Raw genomic sequence first — 26,307 nt, 5'->3', positions numbered from 1 at the left:
GACTTGATGGCTATGGAAAGCATGCATCATGAGTTGATTGTCAGCCTATAAATATTTCCAATATGGCTGAGGTAAAAGTTGGAGTTTCCTGGTCAGGCATATTTCAAAGCATAACCATAGACCAACCCAATGGAAGTCCATGGTTGCAAAGAGGGCATGGTAGCTGAAGGAGGAGACCGTCTTGATGTTGCTTACATATATACATAGAATTTACAGTCCAGAAGGAGGCCCTTCGGCCCATCGAGTCGGCCCTTGGAAAGGGCACCCTACTTAAACCCACACCTCCACACTATCCTCGTAACCCAGTAAGCCCACCTAACCTTTTGGGACACTAGGGGCAATTTAGCATGGCCAATTCTCCTAACCTGCACATCTTTGGACTGTGGGAGGAAACCGGAGCACCCGGAGGAAACCCACGCAGACACGAGAACGTGCAAACTCCACACAGACAGTGACCCAAGCCGGGAATCGAACCTGGGACCCTGGAGCTGTGAAGCAACATTGCTAACCACCGTGCTACCGCGCCACCCACTGGTTTAGAAGGAAGTAAAGAGAAAACTGACTTCATTTGAATCATACAATGGGATCTTTAGCATCCACCTGTAAAACTGCAACAAAACAAAGCTGGCATTTTTGTTTCAATGTCTTATCTCAAACAGGGCTTGGAAAGAATTGATTTTTTAAAAATTGGCAGCTACATGCCAATCTAATAATAATAATCATCTTTATTATTGTCACAAGTGGGCTTACATTAACACTGCAATGTGAAAATCCATAATGGACTAAACACCAATGAGTTGAATCAAACATTTTTGTCCCTCCAGTACGGGTGTTTTATAATATAGCAAAGCTTTTCTTTCCAGCACCCCAATGGCTCAATTCATGAATACCACCACCCTCTATGTCAGCGAACCAAACAGACAGGGAGTCAGATTGTAGCCTTTGCTGTGTTAACAAACTCCAGGTGGCAGTATAGTGGTGTTGCAGTTGGCACAGAGGGAAACAAAATCCAGGCTCCTGCTTCCGATCGCCAGCCAGTCAGTGACCTTCTGCAGGAAAGCAAAACAAGACTGAGATTTTTTGTAGAACTTCCTCTTTTTCTTACATCAAATGTTTATAATTTAAAAAAATTTGAGCTAACATCCAATTTGCAACTCATTACTTGGTATATTTTGAGGGCTAATTGAGGACCAACACTTACCCTTCTCGGTGGTTAGCCCAGAGTAATTAGCGAGCAGTTAAGGCAGCAGCATTTAAAATATGGTCGAAGGATCATCCACAGTCCACCTCTCCTGTCTCTGGCTTTTATTGTGTCAAATGTTCCTCGTGCTCTCGATTTCAAATCCACACCACCGTATTTTGAGAATTTGAATTAAGTTACGAAAAAAAAAAATGCTGTTATCTGTAAAATGTCGATGACGCAGTCCGATTGTAATTTAAAAAAAAGAATTTAGAGTCCCCAATTCTTTTTTTCCAATTAAGGGGCAATTTAGTGTGGCCAATCCACCTACCCTGCACATCTTTTCTTTTGGGTTGTGGGGGCGAAACCCACACAAACAAGGGGAGAATGTGCAAACTCCACACGGACAGTGACCCAGAGCCGGGATCGATCCTGGGACCTCGGCGCCGTGAGGCAACAGTGCTAACCACGGCACCACCGTGCTGCCCTAGATTGTAAGCATATGGTAGGGCAGCACGGTGGCGCAGTGGTTAGCACTGCTGTCTCACGGCGCCGAGATCCCAGGTTCGATTCCGGCTCTGGGTCACTGTCCGTGTGGAGTTCGCACATTCTCCCCGTGTTTGCGTGGGTTTCGCCCCTACAACCCAAAGATGTGCAGGTTAGGTGGATTGGCCACGCTAAATTGCCCTTTAATTGGAAAAAATGAATTGGGTACTTTAAATTTATTTTGTAAAAATGAAAGAAAGCACATGGTATATTTAGGGCAGCACGGTAGCACAAGTGGCTAGCACTGTGGCGTCACAGCACCAGGGTCCCAGGTTCGATTCCCCACTGGGTCACTGTCTGTGCGGAGTCTGCACGTTCTCCCCGTGTCTGCGTGGGTTTCCTCCGGGTGCTCCGGTTTCCTCCCACAGTCCAAAAGACGTGCAGGTTAGGTGGATTGGCTGTGATAAATTGCCCTTAGTGTCCAAAAAAGGTTAGGAGGGGTTATTGGGTTACGGGGATAGGATGGAAGTGAGGGCTTAAATGGGTCGGTGCAGACTCGATGGGCCGAATGGCCTCCTTCTGCACTGTATGTTCTATGTTCTATGTTCTATTTGCCTTTTTTAGCCGAGGCATAGAGTTTAATATCAGGGAGATTATGCTGGAACGGTATAAAACATTGGTTCGGCCACAGCTAGAGTATTGTGTGCAGTTCTGGAATCCACATTACAGGGGGGATGTGACAGCACTGGAAAGGGTGCAGAGGAGATTTACCAGGATGGTGCCTGTGAATTTTAGCTATGAAGAGAGACTGGATAAACTGGGATTGTTTTCCTTTGAACAAAGGAGACTGAAGGGGGGCATGATTGAGATGTATAAAATTATGAAGGGCATCATCGCTCTCGGCTCTTTGGCTAAGATTGAGTAAGAGATCAGGAGTAATGTCTGGATCTGGTATGTCTCTCTTGTGGGGACCATGAATTGAATTGAATTTGAATTTGAATTGATTTTTTGGAGCAGGCAAGATGATGGATTGGGGGTTTGCCCCGTTCCCTCTGTGCTTTGGCTTTGTAACTCTGATAAAGGAATTAAAAAAATTATGAGGGGCACAGATAGAGCAGACAGGAAGAAACGTTTCCCCTTGGTGCAGAGATCAGTGGGCATAGATTCAAGGTAAGGGACAGATGTTTTAGAGGGGATGTGAGGTAAAACCTTTTCACCCAGAGAGGGGGTGGGGGTCTGGAACTCGCTGCCTGAAAGGGTGGTGGAGGCAGAGACCCTCATAACATTTCAGAAGTATTTAGATGTGCACTTGTGATGCCAAGGCAGACAGGGCTATGGGCCAAGTGCTGGATAAGGGATTAGAATACTTAGGTATTTGCTTTTGACCAGCTCAGATGCGTTGGGCCAAAGAGCCTTTTCTGTGCTGTAGACCTCTATGACTCTAAAAACGTGCAGAGCAATTTCATTGTAGAAGCGTTGCCATGTAAAAATGGGTGGTAATCAGTCATGTAAATCGAGCTTGTCTATTGAGCTACCACACCTCGAGGTACCCAATTAAAAAAAAAAAATTAGTGTACCCAATTGTTTTTTTTCCAGTTAAGAGCCAATTTAGCGTGGCCAGTCCACCTACCCTGCACATCTTTGGGTTGTGGGGGCCAAACCCACGCAGACACGGGGAGAATGTGCAAACTCCACACGGAGAGTGACCCAGAGCCAGGATCGAACCCAGATCCTCGGCGCCGTAGGCACCAGTGCTAACCACTGCGCCACCGTGCCACCCCCGAGAGGTACCCAACTTTACTGGTTTGTATGGTTCACAATTAAAATCCACAGAGGGGAAGAAAGTCAAACCATCGACCTCTTTGCTGAGTCCATTGAATACAGCCCTGCGTCTATTGACGTTCAAAATGCTGGAACTCTCCGAGGAGGAGAAAATAAAACTATCCCAGTAAAGAGTACTCTTTGTTATCACAGAATCATATATCACAGAATGAGGCCATTCAGCCCAATATGTCTGTGCTAGCTCTTTGAAAGAGTTATTTAATTTGCTCTACTATCCCGGTCTTTCCTATTAGTGACGCAGATCTTTCCTTTGTAAGCATATTCCCTTTCGAAAGTTACTATTGGAACTTCTTCCAGCACCTTTCAGGTCGTGCATTCCCGATCATAATAATTTGCTGCATTTAAAAAAAGATCCAATATTCTTTCTCGTCCATTTGTCAATTATCTTAAATAGATGTCCTCTGGTGTTCCTACCAGTGGAAACCTTTTTTTGTGACTCATTCTTGGGGCATGACTAACAAGGTCATCATTTATTGTCCATCCCTAATTTTCCTTCAGGAGGTGGTGGTGAGTCGCCTTCCTAGAATCATTGAACATGGTGTGTTGAACGAGTTCCCACTATGCTTCAAGTTGAGGAGTTACAGGATTTTGACACAGAGGTGATGAGGGGATGCCCATAGGTGCTTCACTGACAATCATATCTTCTTTTTGTAGCCACTTCTGTAATGTAGGAAACTCGATAACTAATTCACCCATAATAAGCTCCCACAAACAGCAATTTGACAATGACCACAAAATCAGCTTTTTGCGTGATATTGAGTAAGGGATAAATATTGGTTCGGACATTGGGGTGAACCCCAGTGATTTTCTTTGAAATCTTGCCACGGAATTCTTTATATGCACCTGAGAGTGGAAACAGGGTTTGGTTTGAAGTCTCACCTGAAAAGCAACACGTACTTCTCCAATACTGCTGGATATGCTAAGGACTATTGATTTTGGTCAGAAAGTGAATGTTGAAGAATTTTCAAACTGAAATCATCACTGATGAACGGACATCGCGCGGCAATCACCAGGCAGGAATGTTCCCTTCCAGTCGGGGAACACTTCAGCAGTCAAGGGCATTCAGCCTCTGATCCTCCGGGTAAGCGTTCTCCAAGGCGGCCTTCAGGACGCGCGACAACGCAGAATCGCCGAGCAGAAACTTATAGCCAAGTTCCGCACACTGAGTGCAGCCTCAACCGGGACCTGGGATTCATGTCGCATTACATTCATCCCCCACCATCTGGCCTGCGAAATCCTACCAACTGTCCTGGCTTGACACAATTCACACCTTTTTAACCTGGGGCTACCCCATCTCTGGATCTGTAAAGATTTAATCACCTGCTAATGCTCGCATTCCAAGCATCTGGCATCTTTGAATTTGTCTATATATATGTTTCTGGAACATACCTCTTCATTCACCTGAGGAAGGAGCAGCGCTCCGAAAGCTAGTGACATCGAAACAAACCTGTTGGACTTTAACCTGGTGTTGTAAGACTTCTTACTGTGCTCACCCCAGTCCAACACCGGAACCTCCACATCACGAGAAAATAAGGAGTGAGGCTAGGAGAAATATTTTCCTGCAGTTATCATAACCGGAACCCATTGCATCATTTAAGGGGATATTGGATACGCACTGAACAGAATCACAGTATAGGACACCACTCGGCCCATTGTGGCTGTGCCAACCCTCCGAAGAAGCAGTTCACCAAGTGCCATTTCTCCACCTTCTCCCCATAACTCTGATCCTTCCTTCTCCTTGAAGCAAATGATAAAGCACTACGCTGAGATTAGCTTTTGGATTGTTCGAGCAAAGAGTCCAGCAGATACAATGGGATGAATGGTCTCCTTTGGTGTTGTAAATTTCTCTGGTGCGTCTGCCTGGCCAACATTCCTCCATCACCTAATATCACAGTAAAGAGATATGTTTCATTCCTGTTTGCAGGACATAGCTGGCAAGAAATGGAACATAGAAATAGAAGCAGGCCATTCAGCCCCTCGAGCCTGGCTCACCATTAGTTGCCTTTGCTTGCATAAGAATCGTAATTGGCAATCCCAAAAAATAATTTACCCATTTTGACAATGTGTCGGAGCACTGTATCAATGAAGGGATTACTTTAAAAAAAAAAAAATTTAGAGTACCCAATTGTTTTTTTTCCAGTTAAGAGCCAATTTAGCTTGGCCAGTCCACCTAACCTGCACATCTTTGGGTAGTGGGGGCCAAACCCACGCAGACACAGGGAGAATGTGCAAACTCCACACGGAGAGTGACCCAGAGCCAGGATCGAACCCAGATCCTCGGTGCCGTAGGCACCAGTGCTAACCACTGCGCCACCGTGCCACCCCCGAGAGGTACCCAACTTTACTGGTTTGTATGGTTCACAATTAAAATCCACAGAGGGGAAGAAAGTCAAACTATCGACCTCTTTGTTGAGTCCATTGAATACAGCCCTGCGTCTATTGACGTTCAAAATGCTGGAACTCTCCGAGGAGGAGAAAATAAAACTATCCCAGTAAAGAGTACTCTTTGTTATCACAGAATCATATATCACAGAATGAGGCCATTCAGCCCAATATGTCTGTGCTAGCTCTTTGAAAGAGTTATTTAATTTGCTCTACTATCCCGGTCTTTCCTATTAGTGACGCAGATCTTTCCTTTGTAAGCATATTCCCTTTCGAAAGTTACTATTGGAACTTCTTCCAGCACCTTTCAGGTCGTGCATTCCCGATCATAATAATTTGCTGCATTTAAAAAAAGATCCAATATTCTTTCTCGTCCATTTGTCAATTATCTTAAATAGATGTCCTCTGGTGTTCCTACCAGTGGAAACCTTTTTTTGTGACTCATTCTTGGGGCATGACTAACAAGGTCATCATTTATTGTCCATCCCTAATTTTCCTTCAGGAGGTGGTGGTGAGTCGCCTTCCTAGAATCATTGAACATGGTGTGTTGAACGAGTTCCCACTATGCTTCAAGTTGAGGAGTTACAGGATTTTGACACAGAGGTGATGAGGGGATGCCCATAGGTGCTTCACTGACAATCATATCTTCTTTTTGTAGCCACTTCTGTAATGTAGGAAACTCGATAACTAATTCACCCATAATAAGCTCCCACAAACAGCAATTTGACAATGACCACAAAATCAGCTTTTTGCGTGATATTGAGTAAGGGATAAATATTGGTTCGGACATTGGGGTGAACCCCAGTGATTTTCTTTGAAATCTTGCCACGGAATTCTTTATATGCACCTGAGAGTGGAAACAGGGTTTGGTTTGAAGTCTCACCTGAAAAGCAACACGTACTTCTCCAATACTGCTGGATATGCTAAGGACTATTGATTTTGGTCAGAAAGTGAATGTTGAAGAATTTTCAAACTGAAATCATCACTGATGAACGGACATCGCGCGGCAATCACCAGGCAGGAATGTTCCCTTCCAGTCGGGGAACACTTCAGCAGTCAAGGGCATTCAGCCTCTGATCTCCGGGTAAGCGTTCTCCAAGGCGGCCTTCAGGACCCGCGACAACGCAGAATCGCCGAGCAGAAACTTATAGCCAAGTTCCGCACACTGAGTGCAGCCTCAACCGGGACCTGGGATTCATGTCGCATTACATTCACCCCCCACCATCTGGCCTGCGAAATCCTACCAACTGTCCTGGCTTGACACAATTCACACCTTTTTAACCTGGGGCTACCCCATCTCTGGATCTGTAAAGATTTAATCACCTGCTAATGCTCGCATTCCAAGCATCTGGCATCTTTGAATTTGTCTATATATATGTTTCTGGAACATACCTCTTCATTCACCTGAGGAAGGAGCAGCGCTCCGAAAGCTAGTGACATCGAAACAAACCTGTTGGACTTTAACCTGGTGTTGTAAGACTTCTTACTGTGCTCACCCCAGTCCAACACCGGAACCTCCACATCACGAGAAAATAAGGAGTGAGGCTAGGAGAAATATTTTCCTGCAGTTATCATAACCGGAACCCATTGCATCATTTAAGGGGATATTGGATACGCACTGAACAGAATCACAGTATAGGACACCACTCGGCCCATTGTGGCTGTGCCAACCCTCCGAAGAAGCAGTTCACCAAGTGCCATTTCTCCACCTTCTCCCCATAACTCTGATCCTTCCTTCTCCTTGAAGCAAATGATAAAGCACTACGCTGAGATTAGCTTTTGGATTGTTCGAGCAAAGAGTCCAGCAGATACAATGGGATGAATGGTCTCCTTTGGTGTTGTAAATTTCTCTGGTGCGTCTGCCTGGCCAACATTCCTCCATCACCTAATATCACAGTAAAGAGATATGTTTCATTCCTGTTTGCAGGACATAGCTGGCAAGAAATGGAACATAGAAATAGAAGCAGGCCATTCAGCCCCTCGAGCCTGGCTCACCATTAGTTGCCTTTGCTTGCATAAGAATCGTAATTGGCAATCCCAAAAAATAATTTACCCATTTTGACAATGTGTCGGAGCACTGTATCAATGAAGGGATTACTTTAAAAAAAAAAAAATTTAGAGTACCCAATTGTTTTTTTTCCAGTTAAGAGCCAATTTAGCTTGGCCAGTCCACCTAACCTGCACATCTTTGGGTAGTGGGGGCCAAACCCACGCAGACACAGGGAGAATGTGCAAACTCCACACGGAGAGTGACCCAGAGCCAGGATCGAACCCAGATCCTCGGCGCCGTAGGCACCAGTGCTAACCACTGCGCCACCGTGCCACCCCCGAGAGGTACCCAACTTTACTGGTTTGTATGGTTCACAATTAAAATCCACAGAGGGGAAGAAAGTCAAACTATCGACCTCTTTGTTGAGTCCATTGAATACAGCCCTGCGTCTATTGACGTTCAAAATGCTGGAACTCTCCGAGGAGGAGAAAATAAAACTATCCCAGTAAAGAGTACTCTTTGTTATCACAGAATCATATATCACAGAATGAGGCCATTCAGCCCAATATGTCTGTGCTAGCTCTTTGAAAGAGTTATTTAATTTGCTCTACTATCCCGGTCTTTCCTATTAGTGACGCAGATCTTTCCTTTGTAAGCATATTCCCTTTCGAAAGTTACTATTGGAACTTCTTCCAGCACCTTTCAGGTCGTGCATTCCCGATCATAATAATTTGCTGCATTTAAAAAAAGATCCAATATTCTTTCTCGTCCATTTGTCAATTATCTTAAATAGATGTCCTCTGGTGTTCCTACCAGTGGAAACCTTTTTTTGTGACTCATTCTTGGGGCATGACTAACAAGGTCATCATTTATTGTCCATCCCTAATTTTCCTTCAGGAGGTGGTGGTGAGTCGCCTTCCTAGAATCATTGAACATGGTGTGTTGAACGAGTTCCCACTATGCTTCAAGTTGAGGAGTTACAGGATTTTGACACAGAGGTGATGAGGGGATGCCCATAGGTGCTTCACTGACAATCATATCTTCTTTTTGTAGCCACTTCTGTAATGTAGGAAACTCGATAACTAATTCACCCATAATAAGCTCCCACAAACAGCAATTTGACAATGACCACAAAATCAGCTTTTTGCGTGATATTGAGTAAGGGATAAATATTGGTTCGGACATTGGGGTGAACCCCAGTGATTTTCTTTGAAACCTTGCCACGGAATTCTTTATATGCACCTGAGAGTGGAAACAGGGTTTGGTTTGAAGTCTCACCTGAAAAGCAACACGTACTTCTCCAATACTGCTGGATATGCTAAGGACTATTGATTTTGGTCAGAAAGTGAATGTTGAAGAATTTTCAAACTGAAATCATCACTGATGAACGGACATCGCGCGGCAATCACCAGGCAGGAATGTTCCCTTCCAGTCGGGGAACACTTCAGCAGTCAAGGGCATTCAGCCTCTGATCCTCCGGGTAAGCGTTCTCCAAGGCGGCCTTCAGGACGCGCGACAACGCAGAATCGCCGAGCAGAAACTTATAGCCAAGTTCCGCACACTGAGTGCAGCCTCAACCGGGACCTGGGAATCATGTCGCATTACATTCATCCCCCACCATCTGGCCTGCAAAATCCTACCAACTGTCCTGGCTTGAGACAATTCACACCTCTTTAACCTGGGGCTACCCCATCTCTGGATCTGTAAAGATTTAATCACCTGCTAATGCTCGCATTCCAAGCATCTGGCATCTTTGAATTTGTCTATATATATGTTTCTGGAACATACCTCTTCATTCACCTGAGGAAGGAGCAGCGCTCCGAAAGCTAGTGACATCGAAACAAACCTGTTGGACTTTAACCTGGTGTTGTAAGACTTCTTACTGTGCTCACCCCAGTCCAACGCCGGCATCTCCACATCACGAGAAAATAAGGAGTGAGGCTAGGAGAAATATTTTCCTGCAGTTATCATAACCGGAACCCATTGCATCATTTAAGGGGATATTGGATACGCACTGAACAGAATCACAGTCTCGGACACCACTCGGCCCATTGTGGCTGTGCCAACCCTCCGAAGAAGCAGTTCACCAAGTGCCATTTCGCCACCTTCTCCCCATAACTCTGATCCTTCCTTCTCCTTGAAGCAAATGATAAAGCACTACGCTGAGATTAGCTTTTGGATTGTTCGAGCAAAGAGTCCAGCAGATACAATGGGATGAATGGTCTCCTTTGGTGTTGTAAATTTCTCTGGTGCGTCTGCCTGGCCAACATTCCTCCATCACCTAATATCACAGTAAAGAGATATGTTTCATTCCTGTTTGCAGGACATAGCTGGCAAGAAATGGAACATAGAAATAGAAGCAGGCCATTCAGTCCCTCGAGCCTGGCTCACCATTAGTTGCCTTTGCTTGCATAAGAATCGTAATTGGCAATCCCAAAAAATAATTTACCCATTTTGACAATGTGTCGGAGCACTGTATCAATGAAGGGATTACTTTAAAAAAAAATTTTTTTTAGAGTACCCAATTATTTCCCGCCCCCCCCCCAATTAAGGGGCAATTTCGCGAGGCCAATCCACCTAACCTGCACATCTTTGGATTGTGGGGGTGAAACCCACGCAGACACGGGGAGAATGTGCAAACTCCACACAGACAGTGACCCAGGGCTGGGATTCGAACGCGGGTCCTTAGTGCCGCAGTCCCAGTGCTATCCACTGTGCCACATGCCACCCTGAAGGGATCACTTACTACCTTTATGTTATGGCTCAACCACTTACAAGTTACTATCTGCACATGAAAATAAAATACCCGCGGTGCAATCTGAATTTTAAGTGAATTACTCTACATTTTTCTATGTAGATGCTGAACCAACAGAAGGTGCACTGTGATATACATGTGTACAGAACATGAACCTTGAATTGAACATGTCCAAGATACTAGACCACCCCACATATCATTTCTTGTGTTGTCTTTCTTTATGTGACACTTGGCATCACTCTATTCAAATGGTCAGCACTGAACCTGGACCTTGAATATATCAGCATGTGTATGGGCGGCACGGTAGCACAGTGGGTAGCACTGTGGCTTCACAGCACCAGGGTCCCAGGTTCGATTCCCGGCTTGGGTCACTGTCTGTGCGGAGTCTCCACGGTCTCCCCGTGTCTGCGTGGGTTTCCTCCGGGTATTCCGGTTTCCTCCCACAGTCCAAAGACGTGCAGGTTAGGTGGTTGGGCCATGATAAATTGCCCTTAGGGACCAAAAAGGTTAGGAGGGGTTATTGGGTTACGGGGATAGGGTGGAAGTGAGGGCTTAAGTGGGTCGGTATAGTCTCGATGGGCCGAATGGCCTCCTTCTGCACTGTATGTTCTTTGTGTGATTGATGAACATGCGATCTCTGAAAGCTGGGCTGGCGGTGGGTGCTTTGTCCATTTGCTTCTCTTGTTGCAGAATTGAGGTTTAAAATAGTTTTCAATGAAAAAGAAAGTGCGTGGTTAGTTTGTATGTGCATGTGTGTCAAACAATTGTCCGAAACTTGTCTCTCAAATCACCAGCTGGACAGTCAGGGTTGATAATGATATAAACCCGCACGCGGGAAGAAAGGCGGGAAGGGGAACAAAGGAATGCATATGGATTGGGAGACTCCCACGCGGGGAGGTCAATGGGACGGCGGGGGAAGCCGGGGTCAGCAGGCGTCAGCTGACTTACGGGAGTGACATGGGGGGAGCAAAAAAACTAGACAGGGGTCTAGCGGGGGGTAGGGGGGGGGGAAAGGGTTGCTGCTGCACTGGCTGAAAGGGAATGGGACACAGAAGAGGTGGTCGGGACAGGGGGTCCCCCCCTCTGGGGGACTGGAGGGTGAGGGAGGCGTGGACACGGGACTGGCCCAGAAAAGGAGATGGCTAGTCGGCGCGGGGGGGGGGGGGGGGGGGGGGGGGGGGGTCAGGCTAAGAAAGGGATGGGTAGGACAGGTATTCCACTCGGGGCTGGACGCGAAGAATAGAGGGGTTGCAATATTGGTGGGAAAGCGGGTGTCATTTGAGGCCAAGACAATGGAGGGCGATATGTAATGGTGAGCGGTAGGCTGCAAGGGATGTGGGTGGTGTTGGTAAACGTATACACCCCGAACTGGGATGATGCAGGATTCATGAAACGCATGTTGGGGCGCATTCCGGACCTGGAGATAGGAGGCCTGATAATGGGGGGGACTTCAATACAGTGTTGGATCCAGCACTGGACCGCTCCAAATCAAGGACTGGAAAGAGGCCGGCGACAGCCAAGGTACTTAGGGGGTTTATGGATCAGATGGGGGGAGTGGACCCATGGCGGTTTGCAAGGCCGCAGGCCAGGGAATTTTCTTTCTTCTCCCATGTACACAAAGCCTACTCCCGGATAGATTTCTTTGTTCTGGGTAGGGCGCTCATCCCGAGAGTGGAGGGGACGGAGTATTCAGCTATAGCCGTTTCAGACCATGCCCCGCACTGGGTGGAACTGGAGCTGGGAGAGGAGAGGGACCAACGCCCGTTGTGGCGGCTGGATGTGGGACTGCTGGCGGACGAGGTGGTGTGTGGGAAGGTGAGGGGGTGTAGCGAAAGGTACTTGGAGGCCAACGACAATGGGGAGGTGCGGGTGGGGGTGGTATGGGAGGCGTTGATGGCGGTGATTAGGGGAGAGCCAATTTCCATTAGGGCTCATAGGGAGAAGACGTATGGATAGGGAGAGGTTAGTGGGGGAGATTTTGCGAGTGGACAGGAGATACGCAGAGGCCCCGGAGGAAAGATTACTTGTGGAAAGACGACGGCTCCAGACGGAGTTTGACCTCTTGACCACAGGGAAGGCGGAGGCACAGTGGAGGAAAGCGCAGGGGGCGACCTACGAGTATGGGGAAAAGGCTAGTCGGATGCTGGCACACCAGCTCCGTAAGAGGATGGCAGCGAGTGAAATAGGGGGAGTCAAAGATGGAAGGGGAGCCACGGTTCGGAGTGCGATGAAAATAAACGAGGTATTTAAGGCCTTTTATGAAGAGCTGTACAGATCCCAGCCCCCAGCGGGGGAAGAGGGGATGAGACGGTTCCTAGATCAGCTGAGATTCCCGAAGGTGGAGGAGCAAGAGGTGGCTGGTTTGGGGGCACCAATTGGGTTGGAGGAGCTGAGCAAGGGTTTGGGGAGCATGCAGGCAGGGAAGGCCCCGGGACCGGCCGGATTCCCGGTGGAGTTCTACAGGAAGTACGCAGACCTGTTGGCCCCGCTACTGGTGAGGACCTTTAATGAGGCAAGAGAGGAGGGGACCCTGCCCCCGACAATGTCGGAAGCGACAATTTCTTTGATCCTAAAGCGGAACAAGGACCCACTGCAATGTGGATTGTACAGGCCGATCTTGTTCCTCAATGTGGATGCAAAGTTGCTGGCAAAGGTGCTGGCCACGAGGATCGAGGGCTGTGTCCCGGGGGTAATCCACGAGGACCAGACGGGATTTGTAAAGGGCAGGCAACTAAACACCAATGTGCAGCGGCTCTTAAACGTGATAATGATGCCATCGGAGGAGGGAGAGGCGGAGATAGTGGTAGCTATGGACGCGGAGAAGGCCTTTGACCGAGTAGAGTGGGAGTACTTCTGGGAGGTGCTGCGTAGGTTTGGGTTTGGGCTAGGGTTTATCAATTGGGTTAAGCTCCTTTACAGAGCCCCGATGGCAAGTGTAGTGACGAACCGGCGGAGGTCGGAGTACTTTCAACTGTACCGAGGGACGAGGCAGGGGTGCCCCCTGTCCCCCCTGTTGTTTGCATTGGCGATCGAACCATTGGCCATGTCATTGAGGGAGTCTAATAAATGGAGGGGGGTGGTCCGAGGGGGAGAAGAGCATCGGGTGTCGCTATATGCGGATGACCTGTTGCTGTACGTGGCGGATCCAATGGAGGGGATGGGGGAGGTCATGCAGACTCTAAGGGAGTTTGGGGAGTTTTCGGGCTATAAGCTCAATGTAGGGAAGAGTGAGCTCTTTGTATTACAGGCGGGGAACCAAGAAAGAGGGATAGGGGACCTACCGTGAGGAGGGCTGAGGGGAGCTTTCGGTATCTGGGGATCCAGATAGCCAGGAGTTGGGGGACCCTACATAAACTGAATCTGACGAGGTTGGTGGAGCAAATGGAGGAGGATTTCAAAAGATGGGACATGTTACCGCTCTCGCTGGCGGGTAGAGTGCAGTCGGTCAAAATAGTGGTCCTTCCGAGGTTTCTGTTTGTGTTTCAGTGCCTTCCCATTGTGATCACTAAGGCCTTTTTTAAGAGAGTAGGCAGGAGTATTATGGGGTTTGTGTGGGCGAATAAGACCCCGAGAGTAAGGAGAGGGTTCCTGGAACGCAGTAGGGACTGCGGAGGTTTGGCGCTGCCAAACCTGGGGAGCTACTACTGGGCAGCAAATGTGGCGATGATCCGCAAGTGGGTTATGGAGGGAGAGGGGGCGGCATGGTAGAGGATGGAGATGGCGTCCTGTAAAGGAACGAGCCTGGGGCATTGGTGACGGCACCGCTGCCGCTCTCGCTGACAAAGTATACCACGAGCCCGGTGGTGGCGGCAACGCTAAGGATCTGGGGCCAGTGGAGACGGCACCGGGGTGCAATGTGAGCATCGGTGTGGTCCCCGGTCAGGAGTAACCACCGGTTTGTCCCAGGGAAGATGGATGGGGGGTTCCAGAGCTGGCATCGGGTGGGGATTGGAAGAATGGGGGACCTGTTCATCGACGGGACGTTTGCAAGCCTAGGGGCACTGGAGGAGAAGTTCGAGTTACCCTTGGGAAATGCCTTTAAATATATGCAGGTGAGGGCTTTTGTGAGGCGACAGGTGAGGGAATTCCCGTTGCTCCCGGCACAAGAAGTTCAAGATAGGGTGATCTCGGGTGTATGGGTCGGGGAGGGCAAGGTGTCGGAAATACACCAGGAGTTGAAAGAAGAGGGGGAAGCGCTGGTAGAAGAGTTGAAGGGTAAATGGGAGGAGGAGCTGGGGGAGGAGATTGAGGAAGGGCTATGGGCAGATGCCCTAGGTAGGGTTAATTCCTCCTCCTCGTGTGCCAGGCTCAGCCTGATACAATTTAAGGTGGTCCACAGAGCGCACTTGACGGGGGCGAAGTTGAGTAGGATCTTTGGGGTGGAGGACAGATGTGGAAGGTGCTCAGGGAGCCCGGCGAACCATGTCCATATGTTTTGGTCATGCCCGGCACTGGAGGGGTTCTGGAGAGGAGTGGCGGGAGCAATATCTCAGGTGGTGAAAGTCCGGGTCAAGCCAAGCTGGGGGCTAGCAATATTTGGAGTAGTGGACGAACCGGGAGTGCAGGAGGCGAAAGAGGCCGGAATTCTGGCCTTTGCGTCCCTAGTAGCCCGGCGAAGGATCTTGCTAATGTGGAAGGAGGCGAAGCCCTCCAGCCTGGAGGCCTGGATAAATGATATGGCTGGGTTCATAAAGTTGGAGAGGATTAAGTTCGCCTGGAGAGGGTCTGCGCAGGGGTTCTACAGGCGGTGGCGACCGTTCCTAGACTATCTCGCGGAGCGTTAGAGGAAGGTCGGTCAGCAGCTGCAGCAACCTTGGGGGGGGGGGGGGGGGGGGGGGGGGGCTGCCTGGGAGGGTGGATGAGCAAGAGATAACATGAAGGGTTGGGGAAACTGGCACGTACGGGTGAGGGCCAGTGTACAGAGCTGTGTAAATATATCAATTTGCCATGTATATATCTTGCTCTGCGCGATTTCTCGTTTTTTTTTGTTACGTTGAGGGGGGGGGTTATTGTTTGTAAGGGAGAAAAATTGTGTTAAAAAACTTTAATAAATATATTTTTAAAAAAGATAATGATATAAAAACAGAAAGTGGTGGAAAGATGCAGCAGGTCAGGCATCTGTGGAGAGCGTTAGCATTTCAGGTAATTGACCTGGCGCTGGGACCTCCACTGAACCAATCTTTTGTTCTTTTCATTATTCCATTATCATCATTGTTCCCTCATATTTTTGTCATGTTAAGTATTCCCGCTGCCCAGCCTGCAGAACCTATAAATAAAGACTTTTCCCAGTGTTCTTTCCTCTCCCCTCCCCATCTTGCCCCCCTGGTTCTGTATTTGCTGATAAGCTGTTACATCTCTGCCCTCTCCAAATTCTGACAAAAGACCCTCACCAACCTGAATCGTTAACTCTGTCAACCAAAAATTAGCTAGGCATTGGAGACTCGATTGTTTCCGGAGGCTGCCTGCTGCTTGTGGGTGGGTAATCATTACACTCTGACCCGGATTCCTTGGAAATGGCTTGGAGGTGAGAAGGCAAATTGACACTCCGCACTCACATGCAGTTTTCCTGATGGTCGCCACTGGTCCCATTTCCAGGCCATTTGTAAAGGCCCCCCCCACCCCCATCCCCTGTCTGCCTTTCAGATGGGCAGAGAAGAACTCGGGCAGCATGTTAGCATTGTAGGGCAGCACGGTAGCATTGTGGTTAGCACAATTACTTCACAGTTCCAGGGTCCCAAGTTCGATTCCCGGCTTGGGTCACTGTCTGTGCAGAGTCTACACATTCTCCCCGTGTGTGCGTGGGTTTTCTCCGGGTGCTCCGGTTTCCTCCCACAGTCCAAAGATTTGCAGGTTAGGTGGATTGGCCATGATAAATTGCCCTTAGTGTCCAAAATTGCCCATGGTGTTGGGTGGAGTTACTGGGATATGGGGATAGGGTGGAGGCGTGGACCTTGGGTAGGGTGCTCTTTCCAAGAGCCGGTGCAGACTCGATGGGCCGAATGGCCTCCTTCTGCACTGTAAATTCTATGAACTCATGATACTATTTCAGAGAAGACATGAGGAGTTAGCTCCAGTGTCATGGCCAATATTTATCTCCAAATCAATTTCTCAAAAACAGATTATCTGGACATTTTCACATTAATGTGTGTGGCAGCGTGCTGGGTGAACATTGGCTGCCATGTATCCAACAGTATAACCGTGATGACACTTTGAAAGTATTTCATAGATTTACTTCTCGGCTTTTTGACTAAGATCAACCGTAGGATCAAGAACGGGATTGGGTGTAATGCCTGTTCTTGTCTGCTTTGATCTAGTATGTCCTCCTTGTGGGAACCATGAATTGGATTCAATTTGAATTTTTATTTGGAGCAAGCAATGAGATGGATTAGGCCAGGCATTGTCAAACTCAGGGGCGCGACCCACGGGTGGGTCGCGGGCGAATGTTGGGAGGGTCGCGGAGCTGTCCGTCGCTGTGCTCCCGATCGTGCAAATCCGTGCGCAACAGCTGTAGCAGCCGGCTTTTAATAATGCCGGCTGCGAGCGGCCTTCAAAATGGCCAGGAACAGATTTTAAAAATTCGGCCCACTGCGCATGCATGCCCGATCATCGGTGCACATGTGTAAAACAATGCGCATGCGCACCGATGATCGGGCACGCATGCACAGTGCTGCCGCATTTTTTTAATATGGTCGCAGCCTTTTTTTTTTTCAAGTTCGGGGGGCCAAAGGTACCATTGGGGCCAAAGGGACCCAAAACCATTTCCTCCATTTTTGTCAGCAACAAACAAGGTAAGAGAAAACGGTGGGTCGCAAAGGTCGGCCGGCGTGGGTCGCAAAGGTCGTCCGGTTGGTAAAAATGGGTCCCCGGAAAAAAAGTTTGAAAAACACTGGATTAGGGGCTTGCCCCGTGCATTGCCCATTGGCTTTGGAACTCTGAGAAAGGATTTTTTTTTTTGTGAAAGGCTGTGGTGGGGAAGGATCGGGGTAACTGTTTAACTGCTGCCCAAGACCTGCCTAATACAGTTATCAGACAGATTGGTGAATTAGCAAACAGCCCACCTATTTGAGTGTGCAAGGCAATAACATCGGCGGTGGGCATTTTCAGGCCCAGATGGACAGAGTGTGTGCCAGGCATCGAATGAACCGCCTAGCTGGTGACCCTTAAAGGGATTTTTCTTTTGTTGCCTGGATGAAAAGATATCAACCTTCAGGCCAGAAACACAGGGGCTGTTTAGCACAGGGCTAATTCGCTGGCTTTAAAAGCAGGCCAGCAGCACGGTTTGATTCCCGTAACAGCCTCCCCGAACAGGTGCCGGAATGTGGCGACTAGGGGCTTTTCACAGTAACTTCATTTGAGGCCTACTTGTGACAATAAGTGATTTTCATTTTCATTTTTTCAGAAGATGGTAAAATATTTCCCCCTTACCCCCTTCCAAAGACATTGGCTCGTACTATGAGACCATTCTACAGTTGCCAGAAACCCTCTTTTAATTCTTGCGGCGACCCTTTGTGGCTGAGTTTAGACAGCGAGTCTCAGCAAGTTAGACATTTAAAGAAAAATTGGTGCACTGAATTACCTTAGCAAGAAAAAAGGCCAGTCTGTGATTACCTGGTGACATTGCAGCATTACAGGGACCCTGTAAGTACAAGATAGTTTGTGCACAGCTCTTTACCTGTTGTATTCTCAACTTTACCATTCTGTTTCCTGGTATTGGAATTCCTCCCCTAAATCTTTCACTCTCCTCCCCATAGCCTCTCCTTATGTTTCCTGTACACACATTGGCTGCCACATTTCCTACAGCGTAACGGTGACTAAATGCACTTCAAAAGCTTTTCCATTGGCTGTACAGTGCTTTGGGACGTCCGGAGATTGAATGAAAAACACTATCGAAATTGAAGTCTTTTTTTTACTCTGAAATATTTCTCCTTCACCGAGTTTTTGGTCACCTGCTTAAAATCTCTATGTGGCGCAGTGTCGGTTTTTGCCTCATTCCACTCCGGTGAAGCAGCTGGGGGTGTTTCTTTCCCTCTGTTGAGGGCGCTGTCTCAATGCAAATTGTTGATCTTGTTGCCGCCAGGCTTTGAATCAAACCTACGGGATAAGGAAAACAGGAGTACATTGCGGTCTCCTCTACATAGAGCAGATCAAACGCAGACTGGGTGACTGCCTTGCGGACCACCTTTAACTCAGTTTACAAGCATGACGCCCAACCTTCCTGTCTCTCTTGCCATTTTAACTCAGCACCTTGCTCTCATGCCCACATGTCTGTCCTTGGCCTGCTGCCGTGCTCCAGTGTTAGCCTGGCTCAAGCTGGAGAAGCAACATCTCATCTTCTGGTTGGGCACAATGCAGCCCTCAGGACACAATGTACATTCAAGAGGCGGCTGGATATAGCACTTGGGGAGAATGGGATCAAAGGCTATGGGGGGAAAGCAGGATTAGGCTATTGAGTTGGATGATCAGCCATGATTGTGATGAATGGCGGAGCAGGCTCGAAGGGCCATAAGGCCTCCTCCTGCTCCTATCTTCTATGTATCTATGTATCTATACCACAATGTTGAGTTCGGCAGCTTTAGATTGTGACATTTCTCCTCCATCTTAAACCCCCTCCCCTTTCTCATATTTTCCTTTTAAAAAATATTCCATACATTTATAGCCTCAATGCAAGTGAGCCCCACTCCCTCTCATACCAGGCCACCTGTCATTTGTTCTAAGAGAGCCACTTTTTGCTGCAGTTTCTATTGTTCTAACATTCTCCCTCCTTTTGGTTCCAACGAAGGATTCAGACTCGAAACATTAGCCCTGTTTCTCTGCTGATGGCCTGCTGAGTTTTCCAGCTTCCTCTGTTCTTGTTTGACATTGAACGTGTTTCTCCAATAGAAACCGAGGGCGGGATTCTCCGATTCAGAAAGCTAGGTGTTGAGGCCGGGACTGAATCTGTGGACTTCTGTGACAACAAAATTGGCACCGCTCCCGGACCAATTTATCAACCGTTAATGGGCTAGCACCGGCGCCACGTGGAACAGGATCGACTCCAATGAAAAATGGTGTCGGAATCGCCGGGGTCGGGATTGACACTCGAGAGGCTGACAAGCTGCAGCCGCATGTAAGCCCTGAACTCCCCACACACACTCATCCCAGCCAACAAGATGGCAGCACGGAGAGCGGTATCTCGGTTCACTGACCCTGAACTCGAGACGCTGCTGGATGCCGTGGAGGAGAGGTGGGCTACCCTGTACCCCCCGGGGTGCGAGGAGGTTTACATCTACCTGGGCGCAGGTACAAGATGCCGTGAGTGCTGTGGGCAATGCCGCCAGGACTGGCCAGCAGCGCAGGAACAAACTGCACAACCTTCTCAAACGGCCAGGGTGGATAGGCAGCACTGTGCCCCTGGTACCAGCCCCCGTATAACACACCCATAACCTCACCCCTCCCCCACCCACCCGGAGGGTGACCAAACCCCCACCCTGCACCATATGCCAGCACCCATACCGGCCACCATGATCGGGTGCCCTGGCCAGGAAGGCCACCAGCGACCCACGCCCTGTGCTGTATGCATCCAACTGCTTAACACTGCGTTTTACCCTCCTGCCCCAGGAGCAGGCGGCCCACACTCGCCAGGAGAGGGAAAAGGCTGGAGGGGGACCACCAGCCCTGTGGCCCCTCACCGCAGCAGAGCAGGGGGCACAGGACCCGGTTGGTGGGCCCAGAGAGAGAGGGCAGTCGCTGAGGCGGAGGTCGGCATCGGGCAAACAAGTGAACATCCCCACACCCCCCTCCACCACCACCATCCTTACACCCCCTCCTCCTTCCTCCCCACCACACACCCCTCCTCCACAACCACCCCAACACCACCCCCACACCCCCTCCACCACCACTGCACTGCCCCCTCCATCCACCCCCCCTCCACCACCACCCCCAAACCCGACCTCCACCACCACTGCACCGTCCCCCTCCTCCACCCCAACCCGCCATGCATCATGTCTTGTGTCTTGCAGGAGCGCCTGGTGATGAGGCGGGGCCCCTCTGGTGTCCCCTAACCCCAACCCCAAGTGGACACAGTGAGGATGAGGACACGGACAGCGACGGGAGCCCACAACCCGCAGTCCGAGATACCCCAGAGCACCAGTCCGAGACGACACTGACTTCCCGACACAGCTGTTTACAACACCCGCCTGCATCCCAGAGACACTCACCTCGGTTGGGCATGTTCGTGAAGAGGCTCCTGGGGCACTATCTGGTGCTCACCATGCACGTGCTGTGGTATGTCAGGTGGCGATAGGAGCTCCCAAGGGGGCAGACGGGCGGCCCAACCACGGGGACTAGTTGCCAGATGGGTTTCGGGCTTCTGGAAAGGGCTGACCCATCGATGGTGGAGACGCAGCCACAGAGCCGGAGGTTGCATGAGGGGATGCCAGCGACCCTCCAGCAGCTGCAGGTGCAGTTGGAGGGGTCCAACCACCGCAGGAGCAGGAGGTGGTGCCGACCATGCGTGCCACCCAGGCCAACACCGCAAAGGTGGCATCTACAGTGGAGGCCTTGGGGGGGGGTGAAGGTTTCGCCCATGGGTCAAGATGTCCAAGGCCTGGGGCATTCTGTGCAGGCGGTGGCCGAGGCCTAAGACAGGCTGCCCTGTCGCAGGCAGCCATGTACCAGGGCCACCTGGACATTGCCGCGGCATTCCAGAGCGTGGCCCAGTGAGAGGAGGCCATTGCTCAGGGCATCAGCAGCATTGCCTGGGTACTGGCTGATGTGCCACAACCCAGAAGGTAATGGCACCTTCACAGCGAGATGCGGCAGCAGTCCCAGAGGGAGGTGGTCTACTCCTTGTTCTCCATAACCGGGAGCATTGAAACCCTGGTTGAGACGGGAGCGGGCCTCCAGGACCGGCAACGCCAGGTGGCGGGGATGTCTCTGGGGTTAGCTCTGCTCTCACCCCAGTCCTATGGAGTAGCCTGGGGACTATTGGGCACCCCGAGGAAGGAGGAAGCAATGAAGCCCGTGCCGGTGACTCCCGCAGGGGACGTGCCGGAGCACCACAGCATCTCGAACTCCCCCGCCCCTCCTCCTGGCGCATCTAATGGGCAGAACAGGGCAGTGCCATGCCACCGTCACCCGAGCCGGAGCCAGGCCCATCCATCCCGGTCGCCCCAGAAAACGGTGGTCAAAGGGGACCTAGGTCACAGGGCAGGAATCGCAGCAGGCTGCCTCCACTCCTGATGTACCACTGGGGACCCACCTAGGTGTAGCATTAGGGCCCGTAAGGCCAGAAAGGTAGATGCCAATTAAGTTGTCATGGGTATAACACATAGGATAGCGATAGGGGCTTGAGACAAACCTGTATATAAATGTTCACAGTTGCACAATAAACACATGTTCACAATGTTTCAACCTGCCTCGGTTCTCTGTCAGAAGGTTGTGAGGGATGGGGGGGCGGTGTTCATGGGAGAGGGTGATACAGGATGTCCGTGCCAATGGCCAGGCCCCCTAATCGTTGAACCTGGAGTCGATTTGAGCGTCCTGTGCACGCCGGCCCTGATGCACATGTTGTGCGGCCTCCTGTGCCTGTCTGGGCCCTATGTCCTGCTCATCTTCGCCTTCCTCTGCATCCTCCTTGTCGGACGAGGCCTGGCGTTCATCCTCCTCCTCCAGCATGTTGATCCTCTGCTGCGCGATATTGTGGAGGATGCAGCGGGCCACCATGATTTAGGAGACTCTCCGAATGCTATACTGAAGGGCCCCTCCAGAGCGGTCCAGACACCTGAAGCACCGCTCGATCACGCCCCTGGTTGTAGTGGGTCTCCACGTCGGTCTGTGGCCTCCGGATAGACGTCATCAGCCACAACCACAGCGGGTAACCTCTGTCACCCAAAAGCCAACCCCTCAGCTGGGGGGGCGCGCCTCGAAGAGATCAGGAACTGTCGAATGTTTTCGTTGTGCACACTGCCTGGCGATCGGGTACAGATGTACTTGAAACGTAGCTCATGGTCACATGTTCATCGAGTGGACTCCCTTTCGGTTTGTGAAGACATTCCTGTCATGCGCACCGCAGTGCCCTTAGGGGGACATGTATCCTGTCGATCACCCCCTGGACCCCAATGTCTGGGCATCCTGGTGGGCTCAGTTCACATTAACTTTGTGTATTGTGGTGACCGGGCATAGCGGGCATTTGTGATGTCGCGGATGTACCTGTGCATTGAGCTCTGTGAGATCCCGGACAGGTCACCACTGGACGCCTGGAAGGACCCCGATGCATAGAAGGTCAGGGCCACTGTCACCTTGACAACCACCGGGAGCGTTTGTTCACCCCCATTTCCCTGCGGTGCCAGGTGCGCCATGATCTGGCAGATATGTAGCACTGGTCCCCGTGCTCAGCAGGAGTATGTCCGGTTTGCCCGGTCCGGCAGCTCCTTGAATGACAGGCGCTGTTGGTACACCCGCGGCCTTCTGGGATGCCTCCTTCCCACCTCCTCCTCAGCCTGTTGGGCGACTGGCTCCCCATCCTCACCGGCTGCCTCCTGTTTCTCTGGGGTAGGCTCCACTGCTGCAGGGTCTCCCTCGAACAGCTTCAGCTCGTTCAGCCTCTGTGCATCCCCCAGGCTGCGGCGGCCAGGATGAAGGTCACCATACCTGTTTGAATACCAAAGTCCATTGACTGTTGGGGGTGAAAGTCAGACATTTTAGCATGGTGCTTACCCCCATGCCCAACCAGGTCCACTGGGCTGCACGGTGGCCCGGTCTGCATTGCAGACCCTCCCGCATGTCCCCCTCCCTCTCCCGCTCCTACACCATCCCAGGGACAGGTGCCAGTGGTACCTGTGGCTCGTGCTACCCATGCCAGCGGTACACTCCGCGGCCCCTTTCCGGTGCCCTCCTGCAAGGGTACTGTGGCCACTGCCCTTGGGTGGGTCGCATGATTCCCCCGCATGTGGGTGGCGGCCGGTTAGGGGGGGACAGGGGAGTTGGTGGGATGGAGGATGGGGGGTGGAAGGCAGGGGTGATGGGTGGGTGTACCCATACAGCCAGTGTCACTGCACAACCACGGGCCGCGGAGGGTACTCAGTGGGGCGCACAGCAAGTTGGCTGCCTTGCATGCCACGGTAATGGCATTCCATGTCTGGACACCCCGGTCCCGTGGGGGTCACCCTGAGACCCCCCCAACCCTGCCAACAGCAGTTCCGGCAGCCCACGGTCACACCTCTGCATGTCCACCTCCTGTCCCCCCGCCCCGCTAATCAGCCACGGCGCCTGTTTCCCGATTTATTGAACCACAAATGAAACCTGCTGTCGGGGTTTCCTCTCGGTGGAGATGAAGCATCGCTTGGCCGTGGAGAATACCAGGTCAGGCCCGCTAATGATATGCAAACGGTGTTTACTGTACTGTGCGGAGAACAACGCATTGACGCCGCTGGCGAGGAACGTGGGCGTCCGGCGCACGCCTCGATTTTGGCTTCATGACCGATTCTCCGCCCAATCGCCTTTCCTGATTTCAGCGTCGGCCGACAGAGTATCCCGCTCAGGGTTTGAGGAAGACCTGCTCTGTAATGTACTGGCTGCAGAGTACTTTGTGAGCACCTGCTCTTTTGAAACAGCTCTAATTTCACCTCATCAAATCTGCTTCTTTATCCAAATTGCTCTTGGCACACTATGATCGCAGACATCGTGTACAGACCAATCACTGCCTTTTTAACAGGTTGTTGACAGGGACCGAATGAAGTGGCAGTACTGTCTATAGTCCCATTAACAGGCTATTAGATCATAGAATTTACAGTGCAGAACGAGGCCATTCGGCCCATCGAGTCAACACCGGCTCTTGGAAAGAGCACCCTACCCAAGGTCAACATCTCCACCCTATCCCCATAACCCAGTAACTCCACCCAAAACTAAGGACAAATTTGAACACTAAGGGCAATTTAGCATGGCCAATCCACCTAACTTGCACATCTTTGGACTGTGGGAGGAAACCGGAGCACCCGGAGGAAACCCACGCACACACGGGGAGGATGTGCAGACTCCGCACAGACAGTGACCCAAGCCGGAATCGAACCTGGGACCCTGGAGCTGTGAAGCAATTGTGCTACCCACAATGCTACCGTGCTGCCTTCTCAAAGTCCTGGTTTGGACAGGCCTTCCTGATTCCAGAAGGGCCCGAGATACACAACACATGCTGGATTCATTGGGTGAAAGAAATCCCCCAATGATTTCTTAAAGGGACACTGCCTTAAACAAAAACGGATCACAAACGAAACATAAAACATCAAACCAAAACCTGATTTAGGGTCGATAAGGCACCTCAGTCCCCGCCAGGCACGGAAGACCTTGGACATCACCTGTGTCCTCTCCAGGGCCACCCACCTGCGAATGTAACCGTGGTGTAGGGACAGACAGTCGGATTGGAAGTCCCCCTCAGTTGCCTGCTGTCTGAACCTTTCGATTGCAAGTTTGACCAGGCCCAGGAGCAGGTTCACGAGGAGTCTTTCCTCCTCCTCCCTCCGCACCGGGTGATCCTCTTTCTGTTAATCTCCAACAACTCAATAAAATTTGCAAATGAAACTGACCAGCAATGATCAATGGGCCTCTTCGTACACTGTTAAAGTAATCGGCTCTCGTTTGCTGAGTGAAAGAAACAGAAAGATTGAGACACCTTTTTGTTTCCAGTAAAAAAGTAGTAAACTTTGCAATACAGTCGAGGGGCGAGGGTAGGCTTCCGCACCTGTTTAAACAAGCTCGGGGGGGGGGGGGGAGAAGAGATGGCTTTGTACTCTGCAGTCCCAATGTACAAAAAAGTATATGTTTGACTTTGAGTCCAGCAGGAGCTTAGCACAAGCCTACATCTTGAAGTCGATTATTTGTGTTTCTCTGGAAGAGTTTTTGTGGGGTCTACTAGATCCACAAAGCCACGAGCCAAGAAAAGCACACCCAGCCTGGCCACCCCCATCGAGCAATGTTTAGGGTAGATGAGAGTCAATATTACTTCCTTGTGAAAATGACATGCTTTCAATTTATTTACACTGAGGAGAGTACATGTCTAATAGGCACTTTTCTGTACTCGAAAGTGAAAGACACGAGCAGTAGCCGCCGCGCTGTGCAGTTGCCCATGAGTTCCCCACTGTTTGTTTGACGCTGAATGATTTCGGCTGTGAGTTCCATGACATGTTTTGGAGACAGGGCTCCCCTTTGTGGCCTGCTGCCGATATCAATGGGGCTGTGCAACCCCCCCTCCGACCTGAGCGAAATCCACCCACCTTTGGGCGTTTTGTCAGCTCGGCCAGGGACGGCTGAAGGCCCGGTGTCCACGGTAGGAGTCAGGTGGCTTTCCCCACCTCCAAGGGGAAGGCTGACGGAGGCTCACCCCACTCGCCCTGCCTGCCCAGCCGGCCAATCCCAGCCCTGCATCGTTGGTGGTCCCCCTTTCATGGTGTGAGCCGCCCAAGTTCTTCCTGCCCAAGTGGAATGTGCGGTTGGGAGAAATAGGAAAAACTGCAACGTTGATTTACGGTGCCACCCACACACACCCACCTCCGAGAATCCACTTGATGTATTTCGATACCACAGAATGCTGCAGTGTCCCTTTCTGAGGGAATCATTTTTCGAATTCTATACTGGTTGCACATTGCTCTCGTTGTGTATTTTTGCTTATGTCTCACCTGCAAGTTTGGAAATTGGATGGGG

At 50.5% G+C, this 26,307-nt stretch overlaps 1 long non-coding RNA gene across 1 annotated transcript; it reads right to left on the bottom strand.

Moving 5' to 3' along the window:
- Nucleotides 1–741: 741 nt before the first annotated feature.
- On the bottom strand, nt 742–25,933 carry LOC140392466 (uncharacterized). The gene is made up of 4 exons (XR_011935377.1): nt 25,881–25,933; nt 24,991–25,248; nt 18,582–18,726; nt 742–1,049 (listed from the first exon to the last, which is right to left on the bottom strand). It is a non-coding gene; the product is annotated as an uncharacterized lncRNA (long non-coding RNA).
- Nucleotides 25,934–26,307: the final 374 nt, after the last annotated feature.

This window comes from Scyliorhinus torazame, chromosome 16 (assembly GCF_047496885.1).
Source record: "Scyliorhinus torazame isolate Kashiwa2021f chromosome 16, sScyTor2.1, whole genome shotgun sequence".
Classification (NCBI taxonomy): Eukaryota; Metazoa; Chordata; class Chondrichthyes; order Carcharhiniformes; family Scyliorhinidae; genus Scyliorhinus; species Scyliorhinus torazame.
Note: the sequence above shows the minus strand (reverse complement) of the source record. Positions and strands in the feature narration are given on the sequence as shown.